This window comes from Rhinopithecus roxellana, chromosome 4 (assembly GCF_007565055.1).
Source record: "Rhinopithecus roxellana isolate Shanxi Qingling chromosome 4, ASM756505v1, whole genome shotgun sequence".
Lineage (NCBI taxonomy): Eukaryota > Metazoa > Chordata > Mammalia > Primates > Cercopithecidae > Rhinopithecus > Rhinopithecus roxellana.
In genome coordinates, this window is record NC_044552.1 from 170,511,573 (window position 1) to 170,528,216 (window position 16,644).

A 16,644-nucleotide genomic window follows, 5' to 3' on the forward strand; every position below is an offset into this window, starting at 1 on the left:
TATACAAGTATTAAACAGAGTTTTGCAAGCAAGTTTTCAAAGTGGGCATGCATGAATTCTTTTATTTCAGTAATGGTTTGCATAAGTGTAGACAGGGATATTTCCTAAGTCTTTTCATACAGAATACTTATTTACTTTATAGTACCAAAAATTCATATATTCATAAGCAGGAAAGCCAAAAATTCATACATTCATACTTAGCTTCTTTTAACACTGTTAACTGGGCTATATTGTTAAACATGTGAAGCTTCTGTAATATTCCTGAGGGAACAGAAGTCCCTGTATTGCATCAAGAAATTGGAGAGTTGTTTTGGACATTGGGGAATATGTTTATGACTTCATAGAAAGACACCTGCAGAGCCATGGAGTATGTCTTCAGGGACAGGGTTCATTTGCTTCTACAATGTAAAAGTTTATGGACATGTCTGTGGTCCTTAAAGAAGTTACATTAAGAAAGTTCGCTAAGAGGCTTTGCACTCTTCTGTTGTTTTATTTAAAGATCTGCCTTGTGTGGCTGGTGAATAATATCTTAGCTTCTTTTTTTGTGTATATTTATTAATGATTACATGAAAAGTTGCCATCAGCCATGAGGACACTTCAAACAATTTTTAACACACAAAATAAAATGAGCAGAGCTCTAGCATGATATTTGAACTTTCAGATATGGTATATGTACATTTTTACAACAATAAGCTCATAGGCATATATTCCATTTTAGATCTGCTGTATAAATACATAGCTTGAAGCATAGTAATGCATTTGAAATTTGTGAGATCACTGATCATACAAGAAGAGGCAGATTGTAAACCAATGTATTGGAACAAAAGAAGATTGGTTAAATATGCAAGGTGTGTAATTATCTTCAGTAATGAAAAGGATTTGTTTTCTTGCTTTTGGTCTTTGGTTTTAATTGAAAAAATAGCTTCCCATATGCTACTGGAACTATTCGACATTATTTACTACATGAAAAGGGGCCAATAAGTAAAAATACAAAAGAAGCTTGGCTTTGTAACATTATTATATTATGATCTCAATGGCTTAGAGAATATATTCTTTTTTAAGAATTAAAGTTTTTATTTTATAAATATTTGGAGGTTAACATCAGACATGAAAATAGTGCTGTGGATTCTATTATGTACTAAATATGGGAATGAATACCCAGGTACGATAGGAAAAAAAATACAAAATAACAACTTTGTGGATTGAAACACTCAAATTAGCCTTTTTTCAAGGAAGGAGGTGTACAAATGATGCTATTGAAATAAAAAAATAGAAATCACTTAATTATAGGACTTAAATATAATCAAAGCACTCATGGTAAATAGTGGAAATTGTTAAAATTTAGAAGATGTTTTGTCTGTATTTGACTTTGTTTTAAGTCTCACTGCAAATATTTCTGTCCTTGATATCGGTGCATTTATTCTGTAAGACTTATTTCACCTGGTGAACGAGAGGGCCTTAGGTAAAAATCAAAATAAATTTTAACCACAGTTTTCAGAGTCAACCAATCCTCAACTACTTAAAAAAATTGCAGTGAATTTTAATTCATTTACATTTAACAGAGATACAAAGCATTATCTTGTTTCTAATCCAATTTTTCAATTTTTCAGATTCTATATTTGCTTAAACGATAAATAAAACTCAGAAAACCAAATAGTTTTGTTTGCAAAGCTATCTAGGAAAAATAAAAGATGTCTAACAGGAAATCATATAAATCCTTGAAGAATACTGAGTATATTATTTGCTATTTTACTCCAATGTTATTAATTTTTACTACTACATACTATTTATTTAGTACTACACACTATTTACTACTTGGCCTTTTGAAGGAGTTATAAATTCCAGTACAGTATAATATAATTTTTGGATAAGTATAAATTTCTGTTTAAAAGAAATGTCTACTTTTATTTTGTATATTTTATATTTTACATGTATACATTTATTTTGCACATGGTTAATGTTAAATTTGTGAGTCCCGGATCTGCTGCATCTATAAAATGGAGATTTCTTTAAAAAATCATCTAAAAATTAACAATATTTTTATTTTGAGAGAAATTGTGCTTAGCTATTTAAGTTAGGATTCCTCAAATTTGTGATATTTGCATGTGTGGAGATCAAAAAGGAAAATATATAGTAATTTGTTTCATCAAAATGACATATTCAATATGCTATAACTTCTAGTCAAACTTTCAAATGAAAGTTTGAAAGGAGTAAACTAATGTTTTAATCACATATAGCAAAGGAATGATCAGTAAATAAAACTACTAGGGTTTTCACATTTGCACATAAAATACCTGGATTAGGCAAGAGATTAAATTTAGAAATTTGAATTACAGAAAAGCATCAGTTTAAATAAATCCTCAAAAAAGTAATCCCAGGTCAAAATATGACGTGAAATTTAAAAAAATCAGCCTGATTTGAGAAAGAATGCTTACTCAATAAATATACATTTGTGTCTTCTGTGAATTTCCCTCATTTACCCTATTTGTGGATGAAATGTCATCTAATAAGGTATAAGAGATTCAATTACATTTACCTAGGACCATGTACAAGTAGACTTCGTGAATTTCTTTGGCTCAAACTCAGAGGATTTCCTTTACACAGAATTCTTGAGGTTATCAAGAATCATTATTGCTGCTCCCTCCTAAAGGCAGGCCAGGAGAAGCCACATTTCCAGCAGTAATATCCTCGGTGGGAATGAACCGGGGCAACCAGAAAACACAGAGAAAGCCAGGGATATTGTCTCAACTCTCGTTACCAAAAAGTGTGTACCGTCTTCAGGAGGATCGAGTAGAAAATATTTTTAATTATAAGCAGAAAGCTATTTCAAAAAGTCAGACGTTTCTAATATCAACTGTTAAATACTTGACAAGTGAAAAGAGACCACGGGGAAGTGATGGTCAAATCTCTGTTGTGAAGCAAGTTTCCACATAGAAACATCATCAAGAACATGTACCTCTGAGCATCACTTCTTTCTCTAAAAATAAAAATAAATATGCTGTTTTCCCCCCTTTTTTTCTAATTGGTATCATAAAAGTATGAGACAGAAGCCACAAATGCTTTGTTGCCATTTAAGAAAAAAACCTTATATTATACATATATGAACATAATTCACTTAGTTGCATATGATTGAAATATTTGCATGCTGGTTTATAAATTATTACCTAAAAGTTTTATGAAATATAATCATAAAGTTTTAGTGCTAGAAAATTGTTGTGTTTTTTGTGTCTTGTATTCATAGGGAAGAGTGGTAATATCCCTTACTCCTCATTCATATAGCTAACAATTTTAATTGGATGGCTAATGGACATGCGAAATTTAACATTTACAAAACCAAACTACTTACACTCTGACCCTGCTTCCCCTTTAGCCTTCTCACCTCACATGTGTGGACCCCAATTTCCAGTTTCTAGGAATAAACATTTTGGAGTCATCCTCCCTTTCCTTCCTCTTTTTCTCTCAAAACTACATCCAATCAGCTAGCTCATGCTGTTGGGTCTTCAAAATATATCCACACTCTAACCAGTTCTCCAATCTTCATCATCACTGCGTTGGCCTAAGTCTTCAACATTTTTCATCTGGAATATTTTAATAACCTAAAAACTAGTCTCCTTGCTGCCAGAGTCAATTTTCAACACATTAGCAAGAGTGAATCTCTTAAAATGTAACTCAGATCATTTTGTTCTCAAAACCCTCTGAAAGAGTAAAAATCAATGTCTTTATACCGCGATGTGTATGAGAAGTGTTGATATGAAGGCAGTAAGCACCAGTATAGCAACATACCATGGTTTCTGATTGGGCTGACATTTTTGCCAGTAATATGCAAAAATAGTTGTTAAATACTTTAATTACTTGCTTTTGAGGTTCTCTACCCCATTCTTGTCTTTTCTTAGATCATCTCTTAAGAATCTCTCCTTTATCTACTGCTGCCAAACTGTCATCTTTGCTGTTCCGGGAACTTGCTAAGCATGCCTCTGGCTCAGGACTTTTGCATTTCTGTTCCCTTTGCCTCTAATTTCAGATATCCACATGGTTTATTCCCTCATCTTCTTCAGGTCTTTGCTTAAATGTCATCTTCTTTGCGAGGACTCTTTCCCAATTTTAGATGAAACAGCCCTGTTTTCCTTTCCTGCTGTATTTCCTCTCCATAGCATTTATCACTTGATACCCCATACAGATTATTTATTTACTTTACATTTTCCCCCAACAGCAATGTGAACTCCACAAGGGCAGGAATTTTTTTCTGTCTGTTTACTACTGCATTACTGGTGCCTTGAACAGTTCCCGGAACTTAGCGAATCCAAAAGGATTTCATGAAGATCCTAATTTGTTTCAGCAAGTTATATAACAGCCAATAGTATGAATTGAAAGACAGTTTCTTGTTTTCTTAATTTAAAAGTTTTGTTATTTATCTTCAAAGGGGAAGTTTTATCCTCTCATGATGATGGAATCATGAATCAAAAATGATATCCTCTTCTCTCCAATTGTAGTCTCTATCCCTGAGCCTAAGCTTTACATCAGTGTTTCAGTTTTGTCTTTAGAAGTTACTCCATGGTCACTGGACCCTGTATCTATCCACATGGCTTACTCTTGGAGAGACTACAAGATAGCACACGGGAAAAGTCATTTTGAGATTAAAACTATACGGAATTGTCCTTTATGGATTATCATAGTTAATTTCAATTTTTAAAAATCTCCAAGGAGTTAAAAGACCATAATTCGAGTATTGGAAGCCAGTTTAAGAGAATATGACTATGTAGTTACTCTTTTTTTATTATTATACTTTAAATTCTAGGGTACATGTGCACAACGTGCAGGTTTGTTACATATGTATACATGTGCCATTTGGTGTGCTGCACCCATTAACTCGTCATTTACATTAGGTATACTTTTAATGGAAAGGAGAAGAAGAGGGAAAAAAAAGAAAGACATGGTGTTCGTACCTTCTCTGTAACAATTATAAAATGAATGAGGAAGTATTTTGGTGTTTCTAAGGTCTTTCCATTATCTTGAAATCTATATATTACAGTCATTTAGTCTGTGAACTATTTTAACGGTTGGGTTTCATGTTACATATCTTTAAAGTTTTATGTTGAAAATTTATAGCTCTGACACAAGATGATAGAAATTGCTAATGCTCACATATATTTGAACTGGCTTTTCAATTTGTTCCCTTCTCTTTATTTTAATTTCAGCTATCGTTTTTAGAGCCTTACAGTCACAATTGTTCTTAACTATCCCAAATTTTTATTTCCTACTTGAACTGACTTCTCCATAATTTTAGTAACTAAATGACCTAGATATTGGTTCTTGGTGTGATAGGTTTATGATTTGTACCCTTTGCAATTTAACTTTTAATCCTTACCAAACCTGTTATTCCTTTTTCTCAGCTACATTGTTGTGCCTTGCCCAACTCTGTAAAAATTTAAGCCTCCTATTTTATAATCTCCTATCAGAACCTATATTAAGAAGACATTGAATTTAAAGGAACAGCGGGTTATGTTGAAGAAGAAATATAACCTGAAGAATAAGGATAGATATTTGAAAATGTTTCAGAAGTAGTCTTTTAGTGGCTTTGTGATGGGTAGGAGTTTTATTCCTCTTTGTGCACTATGTAGGACATTGTTCATCAATATAGATTATGTTTCTTGTCAGTTACACAAGGATATGGTAATCAGGGTTAACAGTTTGGAAAACATTCTCTAGGGAAGAGACTAATGATTCTTGCTCACAAATAAGGCAGAATTTCCTTATGTTTCTTAATATTTATTCCTTGATAGTCTGTACAGTGGAAACCATTTCCCTCTGTGACATCCTTTTTTGCCAACCTTTATGAATGTGTTTAGCATCACTTCAGATATAGAGTTCAAACTCAAGTATACACAGCACATGAAAGATACTATAGTTCATGTTCTCTTAGGTGGCATTTTCTTTTCATAATTTCTTATGATTCAATCCTGAAGGTATGTTCCTTGGTAAATCGTGTTAATTATGTCCACTTTATAATGCATTCAACAATTTTAAAAAACAGATAATTGCTTATTATATTCTGAAAATCATGATATTAATATTTTATTTCCTTTTTTAAAGAGAAACTATTGTCTTTTTTATTTCTGAGGATGAATGAAATACTGTTAAATAAAATATCACTAAATGAAATTTCGGATTCAGAAATGCAGGTGTGTGTATATGCTTCTTTCAGCTTTTTCATCATTAACTAAATTTCTGTAAATTTAGAAAACATCATATCAAATAGCTACGAAGAAATTTGTCATATAGAGACATATGTATTTGGTGCTAGCAATTGGACGTATAAAATGCTTTAAAAACTGACCTAAAACATATATGGCCATATTGTAATATTTTGAAATTATTGTTGATTTGATCAAATATATTTGATACATTAGTATTATCTCCAAGTCATTAGAAAAAACTTCCTGACTTCTAGAATGATAGAATGGAGATACAAGAAAGTGTCAGTTATATATAAAGTCTTCCCCTTAAAGCAGTGGACTGGGTTGAATAATGATTTCGGTTTATTTCATTTTTTACACTAACATAACCTATGTTCTGTATACTGGAGGTATGGGAATGAACAAAACAAAGTCTTTGCCCTTCTGAAAGTCACTCTAGTGGAGACAACATATAAAAAGCCAGTAAGAGTTGCAAGTGCAATAAAGACCTACTAGTTGAATTGACTGCCAGCGCACTGTTTTCTCATCAATAAAATAGGGAAATAATTGTACCAACAATATGAGCTAAGTTTCCTGTGTATCCTCTTGAAAACTTGGCTTCTTCCTTTTCATGGAAAACCCCAATATAATCCCCCCTTATCCATGCTCTTTTGAGGATGGCGTTAGGTCATGTGTAGCCACAGTTGCTCTTTTATCATTTAGTGAATATTATAAATATGTTTTAACAAGTTTCTCAAAAATAGTAAAATAGGGCAGGCATGATGCCTCATGCCTGTAATCCCTGCACTCTGAGAAGCTGAGATGGGTGAATCACCTGAGGTCAAGAGTTCAGACCAGCCTGGTCAACATAATGAAACTACATCTCTACTAAAAATACAAAAAGTTAGCTAGGTGTGGTGGCACATGCCTGTAATTCCAGCTACTTGGCAGACTGAAGCAGGAGAATAGCTTGAACCCACAAGGTTGAGGTTGCAGTGAGCCAACATCACACCACTGCATTCCAGCCTGAGCAATAGAGTAAGACTCTGTCTCAAAAAAAAAAAAAAGTAAAATAAACTGTAGAAACAATTCAATACTTTAAAAATAACTAGAAATATCTAAGCAAAAATATTTTTAAATTTAGAATAATGATGAAGATATTTAACAATCATATAAAATATCCAAATAACAGATACTGCCAAGTAGATAATTATCAACATCTAAGAAAATGCACAAAGTATAAACTTTCCTATTTCTTCTCATCCCAATAAAAGTTACCTCTTTCTTTCTCTCTCTCTCTCTCTTCCTTCCTTCCTTCCTTCCTTCCTTCCTTCCTTCCCTCCCTCCCTCCCTCCCTCCCTCCCTCCTCCCTCCTTTCTTTCTTTCTTTCTTTCTTTCTTTCTTTCTTTCTTTCTTTCTTTCTTTCTTTCTTTCTTTCTTCTGGTTTTCTTCTTTCTTTCTCCTTCTTTCTTCTTCCTCTCTTCTTTCTTCTGTCTAGTCCTTTCCATTCTCTGTAAGACTCTTTCTATCTCTTCTTTGTTTTCTTTCTTTTCCTTTTACTTCTTCATTCTTCCTTCCTTCCTTCCTTCCTCTCTCTCCTTTGTTCTCTCTCTCTTTCTTTCTTTCTTCTTCTTCCTTTCTTCCTTCCTTCCTTCCTTTCTTCCTTCTTCCTTTTCCCTCCCTTCCTTCCTTCCTTCTTTTGCTTTCTTTCTCTTTCTTTCTTTCTTTCTTTCTTTCTTTCTTTTTCTTTCTTTCTGTCTTTCTCTCTTTCTCTCTCTTTCTTTCTTTCTTTTCTTTTCTTTAGTTTTCTTTTGTTTTCTTTTCTTTTTCTTTCAGATAATAGATGCCACTGCTAGAAGATCCTGTAGAGCTTTGGGGATAATGAAAACCTGGCTGGGTGCAGTAACTGACAGCTATAATCCTGGCACTTTGGGAGACTGAGGCTGGATGATCACTTGAAATCAGGAGTTTGAGACTGCAACAAGCTGTGATCGTGCCACTGCACTCCAGCCTGGGTGACAGAGCAAGACCCTATATCTAAAAAATAATCAAAATCAAAATCTCTAATTTTATTAGTATATAAATAGAGACATACAAGGTCTGTCTTGATAAAAGTGACATCACTAGTTAAGAGAAATACTAGTACTAAAACCAAGATTTCAACTGGTCATGCTGCTGTTCCTTTTAATAAGTTTCCCGTGGCTCTCCTAAAACTTTTTCTATTAAATTCTATTCTACTTGGACATGACCTCATTTCCTTTTCCCTATATCATTAATTATGCTCAGAATTATTCATCAGTATTATATTAGGTAAACATCTACCAATGCAAAGGGGGACAACACTCAGGAATCTTTACATTGGAAACAGATTGTACATATCCACTATTTCCAACCTTTCAAGATTTTAGCAATCAATGGATTTAGGATGAGCTCAGTCCAGTAGGAAGATGAGATTTCAACAGGCCTATGTCTAAATCAAATGATAGTCACTCAAGGAAGCCAAACTTTCCTGATTTTAGAAGCATGTGCTCCCTAACTTCAAGAAAAAAACTGTGTTCTCTGTGCCCTTTTCACTTTCCCTTGCAAATAGTCTTTATTTGGCTGACCAAAAGAGGAGCAGCTCAACACAGGTAGTCAACTTAGCTCTTTACTTTCTTCTCTACATTTGTCAATGATTTAGGGCAAGTAGAAGCTCAGGATGCTGACTTTTTCTATCATTACAGCTGCCAAGCAACTATGTCGTGTATCAGAAAGCTCTGATACTGCATGGGAGAGAGTCCTTCCCAAAAGTTGATTCAGGAATTTTCCCTTATTTGATTAATTTATGAAATGCTTTTCTAATAAGACTTACCATAGTAATTTTATAGATTAGAATGTTAACACATTGGATTATCTTAAGTCTTAAAAAAAAATGGAGAGAAGATGTAGATCTTAATAGATTGGTTTAATCTAAACATGCAAAAATATTTAATTTGATTCACTACAAGGTAACTAAAAGGTTCTGCATCTGATGTTGCTTGAGATTATTTTAGCATTGCTATTGTTGAGTTTGGAAAAAGGCAGCCTTGGAGTTACTTGGTCTCTCATTTTATCTAACTTTGAAATGCTTTTATATGGCTTTAAAAATAATGTGTGAAAACATTGCATTAGACTCACACTGAGGATATAAACATTACAGAGTCATACTCTCTTAAAATAATGCATTTTAAAAAACAGTATTTATCATACTATTCTCTTCTAAGCTGACAGTAATCTATTTTAAATAGAATTTCTTTCTGAGAAAAGAAATTATGTTTAAAAACAGCACAACTCCATGCATTATACCATAGATTATAAACTCCAAATGTATAAAAATTTCAAATATTAAAAAAGAAAACCATAAAAGTATCAGTAGAAAGCATGGAAGAATGTCTTTATAACTTTGGGGTAGGGACCTTTATGCCAATTATTCAAATTCCAAAAGTTAAAAAAAGAACAAATTTTATCAAGTGAAATTTGAAATTTCTGTGTGACAAAAAGTGTAAGCAAAACCAAGACAACTGACAGCCTGGGAAAATTTTTCAACTCATATAACTGACATACAGCTAACATCTCTAAATTAAAAAGCTTCTAGAAATTGATAAGAAAAGAAAAAAACTTAATAGAAAAATAGCTAAAACTGCTGGGTGTGGTGGATCACGCCTGTAATCCCAGCACTTTGGGAGACAGAGGCAGGTGGATCACCTGAGGTCAGGAGTTTGAGACCAGCCTGGCCAATATATATAGTGAAACCCCGTCTTTACTAAAAAGTACAAAAATAGCAGGGTGTGGTGGCACAAGACTGTAGTCCCAACTACTTGCGAAACTGAAGCAGGAGAATCGCTTGAACCCGGGAGGAAGAGGTTACAGTGCGCCAAGATCACGCCACTGCGCTCCAGCCTGGGCGACAGAGCGAGACTCCATCTCTTGAAAAGAAACAAAACAAAACAAAACAAAACAAACACAAAACAAAACAAACAAACAAACAAACAAGAAAGAAAAGAAAAATAGCTAATATGAACACATGGTTCAGAAAAAAGAAAATATAGTGACTCTAAAAATAAGAAAAGATGCTACACCATACACAAACTATGCAGTAGTTTCAAAACATACCCTCAGAGAGACTGTGGGAAACATCTTTCCCCTACCTTACTGTCAGCAGACTACATTGATACAATTTCTGTGGATGACAATTTGGCAATATCTATTAAAACTACAAATGGAAGTAGCCTTTGACTCACCGTTTCTCTTCCGGAAATGAATCCTTCAAACATACTTGCACATTTGAGAAATATATGTATAAGGATACTCATAAGTAAATTACAAGAACAAAAAAAAAGTTGAGGAAACTAAAAAAAGTTAAAAAATATATAGTGTAGCCAAAGAGAGGATACTATGCGAATCTAACATAATCGACTTAAATTGATATAGCCAATCAAAAGAAGAGTATGCAAATCTAAAAACAGTGAGGAAATACTTTGTGCAATGATATAGATCCCTAAGATATACTACTCAGAAAAAAAGTAAGGTACGGCTATTGCACTAGGTATGGTATGTGTGATGTTTCAGGTAAATACGTGGCAATGAGGATAAAAATAAGTGGTCATATTTGCATGTATATTCTTAAGGAAACGTGGAAGGCTATAACAAGCTAATGATATCGGTTGTTTGTCGGGAAGAGTTAGAAACTGGGTGGATAGGGACAAGGTGAGAAGAAGATTTTCACTTTTCTACAATTTGTTTTCATTGTTGAACTTTGTGAATGTATTATCTATTGACATTTTTTAAATGACTTAATCTTTTATTATCTTACATTATTTTGACATTGCAAATAGTTAAAGATTGTAATATAGATGTGTGTATATATTCTGTTATATATATATTTACATATATATGGTATCCTGTCTATATATATATATATATATATATATATATATATATATATATATAAACTGCTCAGCCTAAGATACAGACCACCATCCATAGTTTTAAATCCTCTTGCATGTCTCTGATTTCTCCTTGAGGCCCTCTGATTTCCACTTAAAGCTAGCTATCCCAAATTACATTGATTATTATTTTTATTTTTTGTATAGCTTACCACTTACGTATATATATCTAAAAATATACCTTTGCATGCTTGAACTTTACTTAAATTTCTTACTATATGCATTTTTCCACAGCTTCCTATATTCATTCAATAGTATGTTTTTGAGTTTCATTTATGATGTTGCACTGAAGATTATACATTTTCACTCCTGTAAATTTGATTATCCAAAAGAGTACATGCAAGGTTGGAACGATCCCTTCTTTGAATGTTTGACAGAACTCAGTTAAATTAGCTGGGATTGGTACTTTCTCTATGGAAATATTTAAATTATTAATCTCATACCCTCAATGATTTTAGGATTAGTATTATTTTCAGTTTCTTGTTGAGTCCATTTTGTTATTGTATTTAATTTTCTAGGAATTTGACTATATTCAATGAGTTTTAAAATATTATTGCTTGCATTTTATAATATTTTCTACCCTTGAAAAATATATACACTGTGTTTGTCTTTATTGCTCCTTTCTATTCTTCATATTATTATTTTTTAATTCATGTTTTAATTAATTGAAGCCTTCTCTATATAACTTAGCTGGAATTCTTGTACCTTTTCTTCCTATTCACTAATTCCACTATAATCTTTACTGTTTGCTTCTTCCTTGTGTAAAATTTTGTGAATCTTGTTGTTTTTTTTTTTAAATAATTTCCTAATTTGGTTCTAATCTATTAAATTTAAGTCTTTCCTATTTTCTAATAAAATTTTTTTGAAAACGATGAATTTTCCCTTGGGAAATGATTTTTTTTTTCAAAATATCTTACATTTTTGCCTCTCATGTTTAATTCTATGTGGAATTGAGATTTGTATGTAGTGAATGGTACAAATACTGCTTTTCCCTCTATTGACCAGGAGATAGTGTAGCCTGAAGTAATTATTTATAGTTCTGTGTTAAAAATGATCCCTTTGCTTTATTCTGTACCTTCAGTAACTATTCAAACCAAAACTTTAGATGAAACAAAGTCAGCAGCAGATCCAGCTCTGTGGCTGTCATTAGTCTCTGATATCCTTCCTTGGATCCTTAAACCTCTCTTGTATTTATAAAGTGAAGATTTCCTTTATTTTCTTGCCAGTTTAGATTTAGTTAAATAGTATGGGGTTTTTGTTATTGTTGTTTGTATGACAGCATTTCTACCTGTGTTGTTGAAGGAGAAGTCGATGGTGTATTACATATCAGTAGTACAAGAAATCTATTAAATTTATTGTCATTATAAGAACTTGGAACTCCCACAGAATAAAGCCTTTGGGACGATGAACCTAACTTAGTTTTAAAGAAATTTACATTAATGTTGCTAATCCCTTTATGTGTTTTTTTAATCATCAACACTTTTGACGTATGCCTCAATACAATGTGTTCCAATATTGTTCATTCAAGAAAAGAAAATTATGGGAGTAGGACGCGAAATAGCCACTGATTTAAAAATATATATTCTAGATATTGTAGGTGCACATTAAGTAAGGTATTCCATATTGGTTGTAATTGACAATAAGTTTTCTTGGAATGACAATTGTTTCATCATTTATTTTTCTCTTAGAGACAATTTATGTATTGGCATAGGCAAAAAGCTTTTGTACACCTGGTGCCTGTGTACTCTTCCATAATATTAGGCAGCACTTTCTGAGAGCATGGATACGCAAAAAATATTCAACAAAGAGTCTGTCATTTCTTCTGGATTTCTTCTTTTTAAACAATCACATATGAGAAACGAATTCATTTTGGGATTATAGGAGGCAATGTTGAGATAACCAAAATAATCGGGTAGGCTTCTTTCTACTTCTGATTCTTCAGAACCTTCATGTTGTCTCTAAAGCAGTTTATTTACAAAAGTATTTTATACTTTCTGGAATGAGTGGTCCAGAATTATATAATTCTCCTACAAAATTTTTGCCTTATAAGATTTATGATGGTCTCTTACAGGATTTGTTATTTGTGGAGCAACATGAAACCTGCCAAACATTGCTCAGAACCTAGGGTTACTTTTAGATTCCTAAGTAGTTTTCTACAATTGTCTGGATAAAAAGGTTCACAGTGGGTATTAATAATATGAATAGACTAATACAACTGATACTTATGAAAAAATCAGGGACAAACTAAGATAACCATGAGAGGAAGCCCTGATACCCTAGAATAGTGGTTAGGTGGTCACTCAGATCAGACTCTTGAGTTTAAGTCCTTTGCATTAGCTTACAAGGGCAGCCATAACAAAATGCCAGGGACCAGGTGACTTAGAAAACAGAAATGTATGTCCTTGCAGTTCTGGAGTCTGGAGCCCAAGATCAAGGTGGTTTATTCTGAGGGTTGTCTCCTTGGTTGCAGATGACGCCTTCTTGATTCCTTCATATGGTTCTCCCTAGTGTTTTCTGTATGTTCAAATCTCCTCTTACAAGGATACTGGTCAGTTTGGATTAGGGCCCATCCTAATTGCTTCATTTTAGCTTAAGTACCACTTAAAGGCTCTATCTCCATGTCTTAGGTCATTTTCACACTGCTGATGAAGACATACCCGAAACTGTAAAGAAAAAAATGTTTAATTGGACTTACAGTTCCACATGGCTAGGAAGGCCTCAGAATCATGGTGGGAAATGAAAGGTACTTCCTACATGGTGGCAGCAAGAGGAAAATGAGGCAGAAGTGAAAGTGGAAACTCCTGATAAACCCATCAGGTCTCATGAGACTTATTCACTATCACGAGAATAGCATGGGAAAGGCCAGACCTCATGATTCAACTACCTCCCCCGGGCCCCTCCCACAACATGTGGGATTTCTGGGAGATACCATTCAAAGTAAGATTTGGGTGGGGACACAGCCAAACCATATTACTCTGCCCTTGGCTCCTCCAAATCTCATGTCTTCACATTTCAAAACCAATCATGCCTTCACAACAGTCCGCCAAAGTCTGAACTCATTTCAGCATTAACCCAAAAGTCTACAGTCCAAAGTCGCATTTGCGACAAGGCAAGTTCCTTCTGCCTATGAGCCTGTAAAATCAAAAGAAAACTAGTTGCTTCCTAGATACAATGGGGTACAGGTATTGGGCAAATAAGGAAGTTCCAAATGGGAGAAAATGGCCAAAGCAAAGGGTTTACAAGGTCCATGCAAGTCCAAAATCCAGCAGGGAAGTCAAATTTTAAAACTCCAAAATGATCTCCTTTGACTCCAGGTCTCACATCCAGGTCACGCTGATGCAAAAGGTGGGTTCCCATGGTCTTGGGAAGCTCTGTCCCTGTGGATTTGCAGGGTACAGCCTCAATCCTGGCTGCTTTCATGGGCTGGCTTTTCCAGGCACACAGTGCAAGCTGCCAGTGGATCTACCATTATGGGATCTGGAAGACTGTGGCCCTCTTTTCACAGCTCCAGTAGGCAGTGCCCCAGTAGGAATTCTCTGGGGGAGAATTCCCCCAGAGAAATATAGGGGCTCTGACCCCATATTTCCCTTCTGCACTGCCCTAGCAGAGGTTCTTCATGAAGGCCCCACCCCTGCAGCAAACTTTTGCCTGGGCATCCAGGCATTTCCATGCATCTTCTGAAATCTAGATGGAGGTTCCCAAATCTCAGTTACTGACTTCTGTGCACCCACAGTTTCAACACCACGTGGAAACTGCCAAAGCCTAGGGCTTCCACCATCTGAAGCTACAGTTCGAGCTATTGACCCCTCGAAACATTGACCCCTTTCAGCCATGGCTGGAGCATCTGGGACACAGGGCACCAAGTCCCTAGGTTGCAGACAGCACTGGGACCCTAGGCTTATCCCAGGAAACCACTTGTTTCTCCTGGCTTCTGGGCCTGTGATGGGAGGGTCTGCTGTGAAGGTCTCTAACATGGCCTGGAGACATTTTCCCATGGTCTTGGAGATTAACATTAGTCTCCTTGCTACTTATGCAAATTTCTGCAGCCAGCTTGAATTTCTCCTCAAAAAACGGGTTTTTCTTTTCTACTTCATCGTAAGGCAGAAAATTTTCTGGACTTTGATGCTCTGTTTCCCTTTTAAAACCAAATGCTTTTAACAGCACCCAGGTGAACTTTTGAATGCCTCACTGCTTAGAAATTTCTTCCTCCAGATCCCCTAAATCATCTCTCTCAAGTTCAAAATTCCACAAATCTCTAGGGCAGGGGCAAAATGCTGCCATTCTCTTTGCTAAAACATAACAAGAATCACCTTTGTTCCAGTTCCAAAAAAGTTCCTCATCTCTGTCTGGGACCACCTCAGTTTGTACCTAATTGTTTGTATCACTAACAGCATTTTTGTCAAAGCCGTTCAACAAGTCTCTAGGAGGTTCCAAACTTTCCCACATTTTCCTGTCTTCTTATGAGCCCTCCAAACTGTTCCAACTTCTGCCTATTACCCAGTGCCAAAGTTGCTTCCACATTTTCGGATATCTTTCCAGCAGCGCCCCACTCTACTGGTATGGATTTACTGTATTAGTTCATTTTCATGTTGCTGATAAAGACATACTCAAAACTGGGAATAAAAAGAGGTTTAATTGGACTTATAGTTCCACATGGCTGGGGGACCTCAAAATCATGGCAATAGGCTAAAGGCACTTCTTACATGGCAGCAGCAAGAGAAAAATGAGGAAGAAGCAAAAGCAAAAACCTCTGATAAACCCATCAGATCTTGTGAGACTTATTCACAATTATGAGAATAGCATTGGAAAGACTGGTCCCCATTATTCAATTACTTCCCCTGGGTCCCTCCAACAACATGTGGGAATTCTAGGAGATACAAATGAAGTTGAAATTTGGGTGGGGACAGAGCCAGACCATATCACTCCAAATATATTCACAGTCTGAGGTCCTGAGGGTTAGGGCTTCAACATATGAATTTTAAGGAAACGCAGTTCAGACCATAATATCCACCCTTGTCATTTAGCAGCTGAAGACATCAGGCTATTTTTTTCCCCTCTTTTGTATGTCTTAGGATTGTTGTGACTATTAAAGGAAAAGGCACATGTTGAGCACTTAGGTTAACGCCGGGTAAAAGCAAATGTTGGTGATTGGTTTTAATTATGATGTAATAGAAACTACATTTTTACATTTAGGTGAAAAATTATAAAATACAAAGAAGTAAGATAATAGTGTGAAGTGTGGTGTTAATGTAAAGGAGGGCATCTAAAACTGGAGGTCATAAACCTAGTACCTCTTTTGCTCCAAATTAGTCTGTTATATTTATAATTGTAGTAGGTTTTTCCCAGGTCCTCGAACTCCGTTTGAAGACAGAAGAAATAAAAAGTGTTTCCGGCCTGTGTCTCTTGCCTTGTAGACCATCCATTTCTATCTTTTCTTACGATTGAGTAATTCTTGCCCCTACCCCCCTATCAATGGGAGGTTGCAGCTTACAAAGGGCAAATGGGAA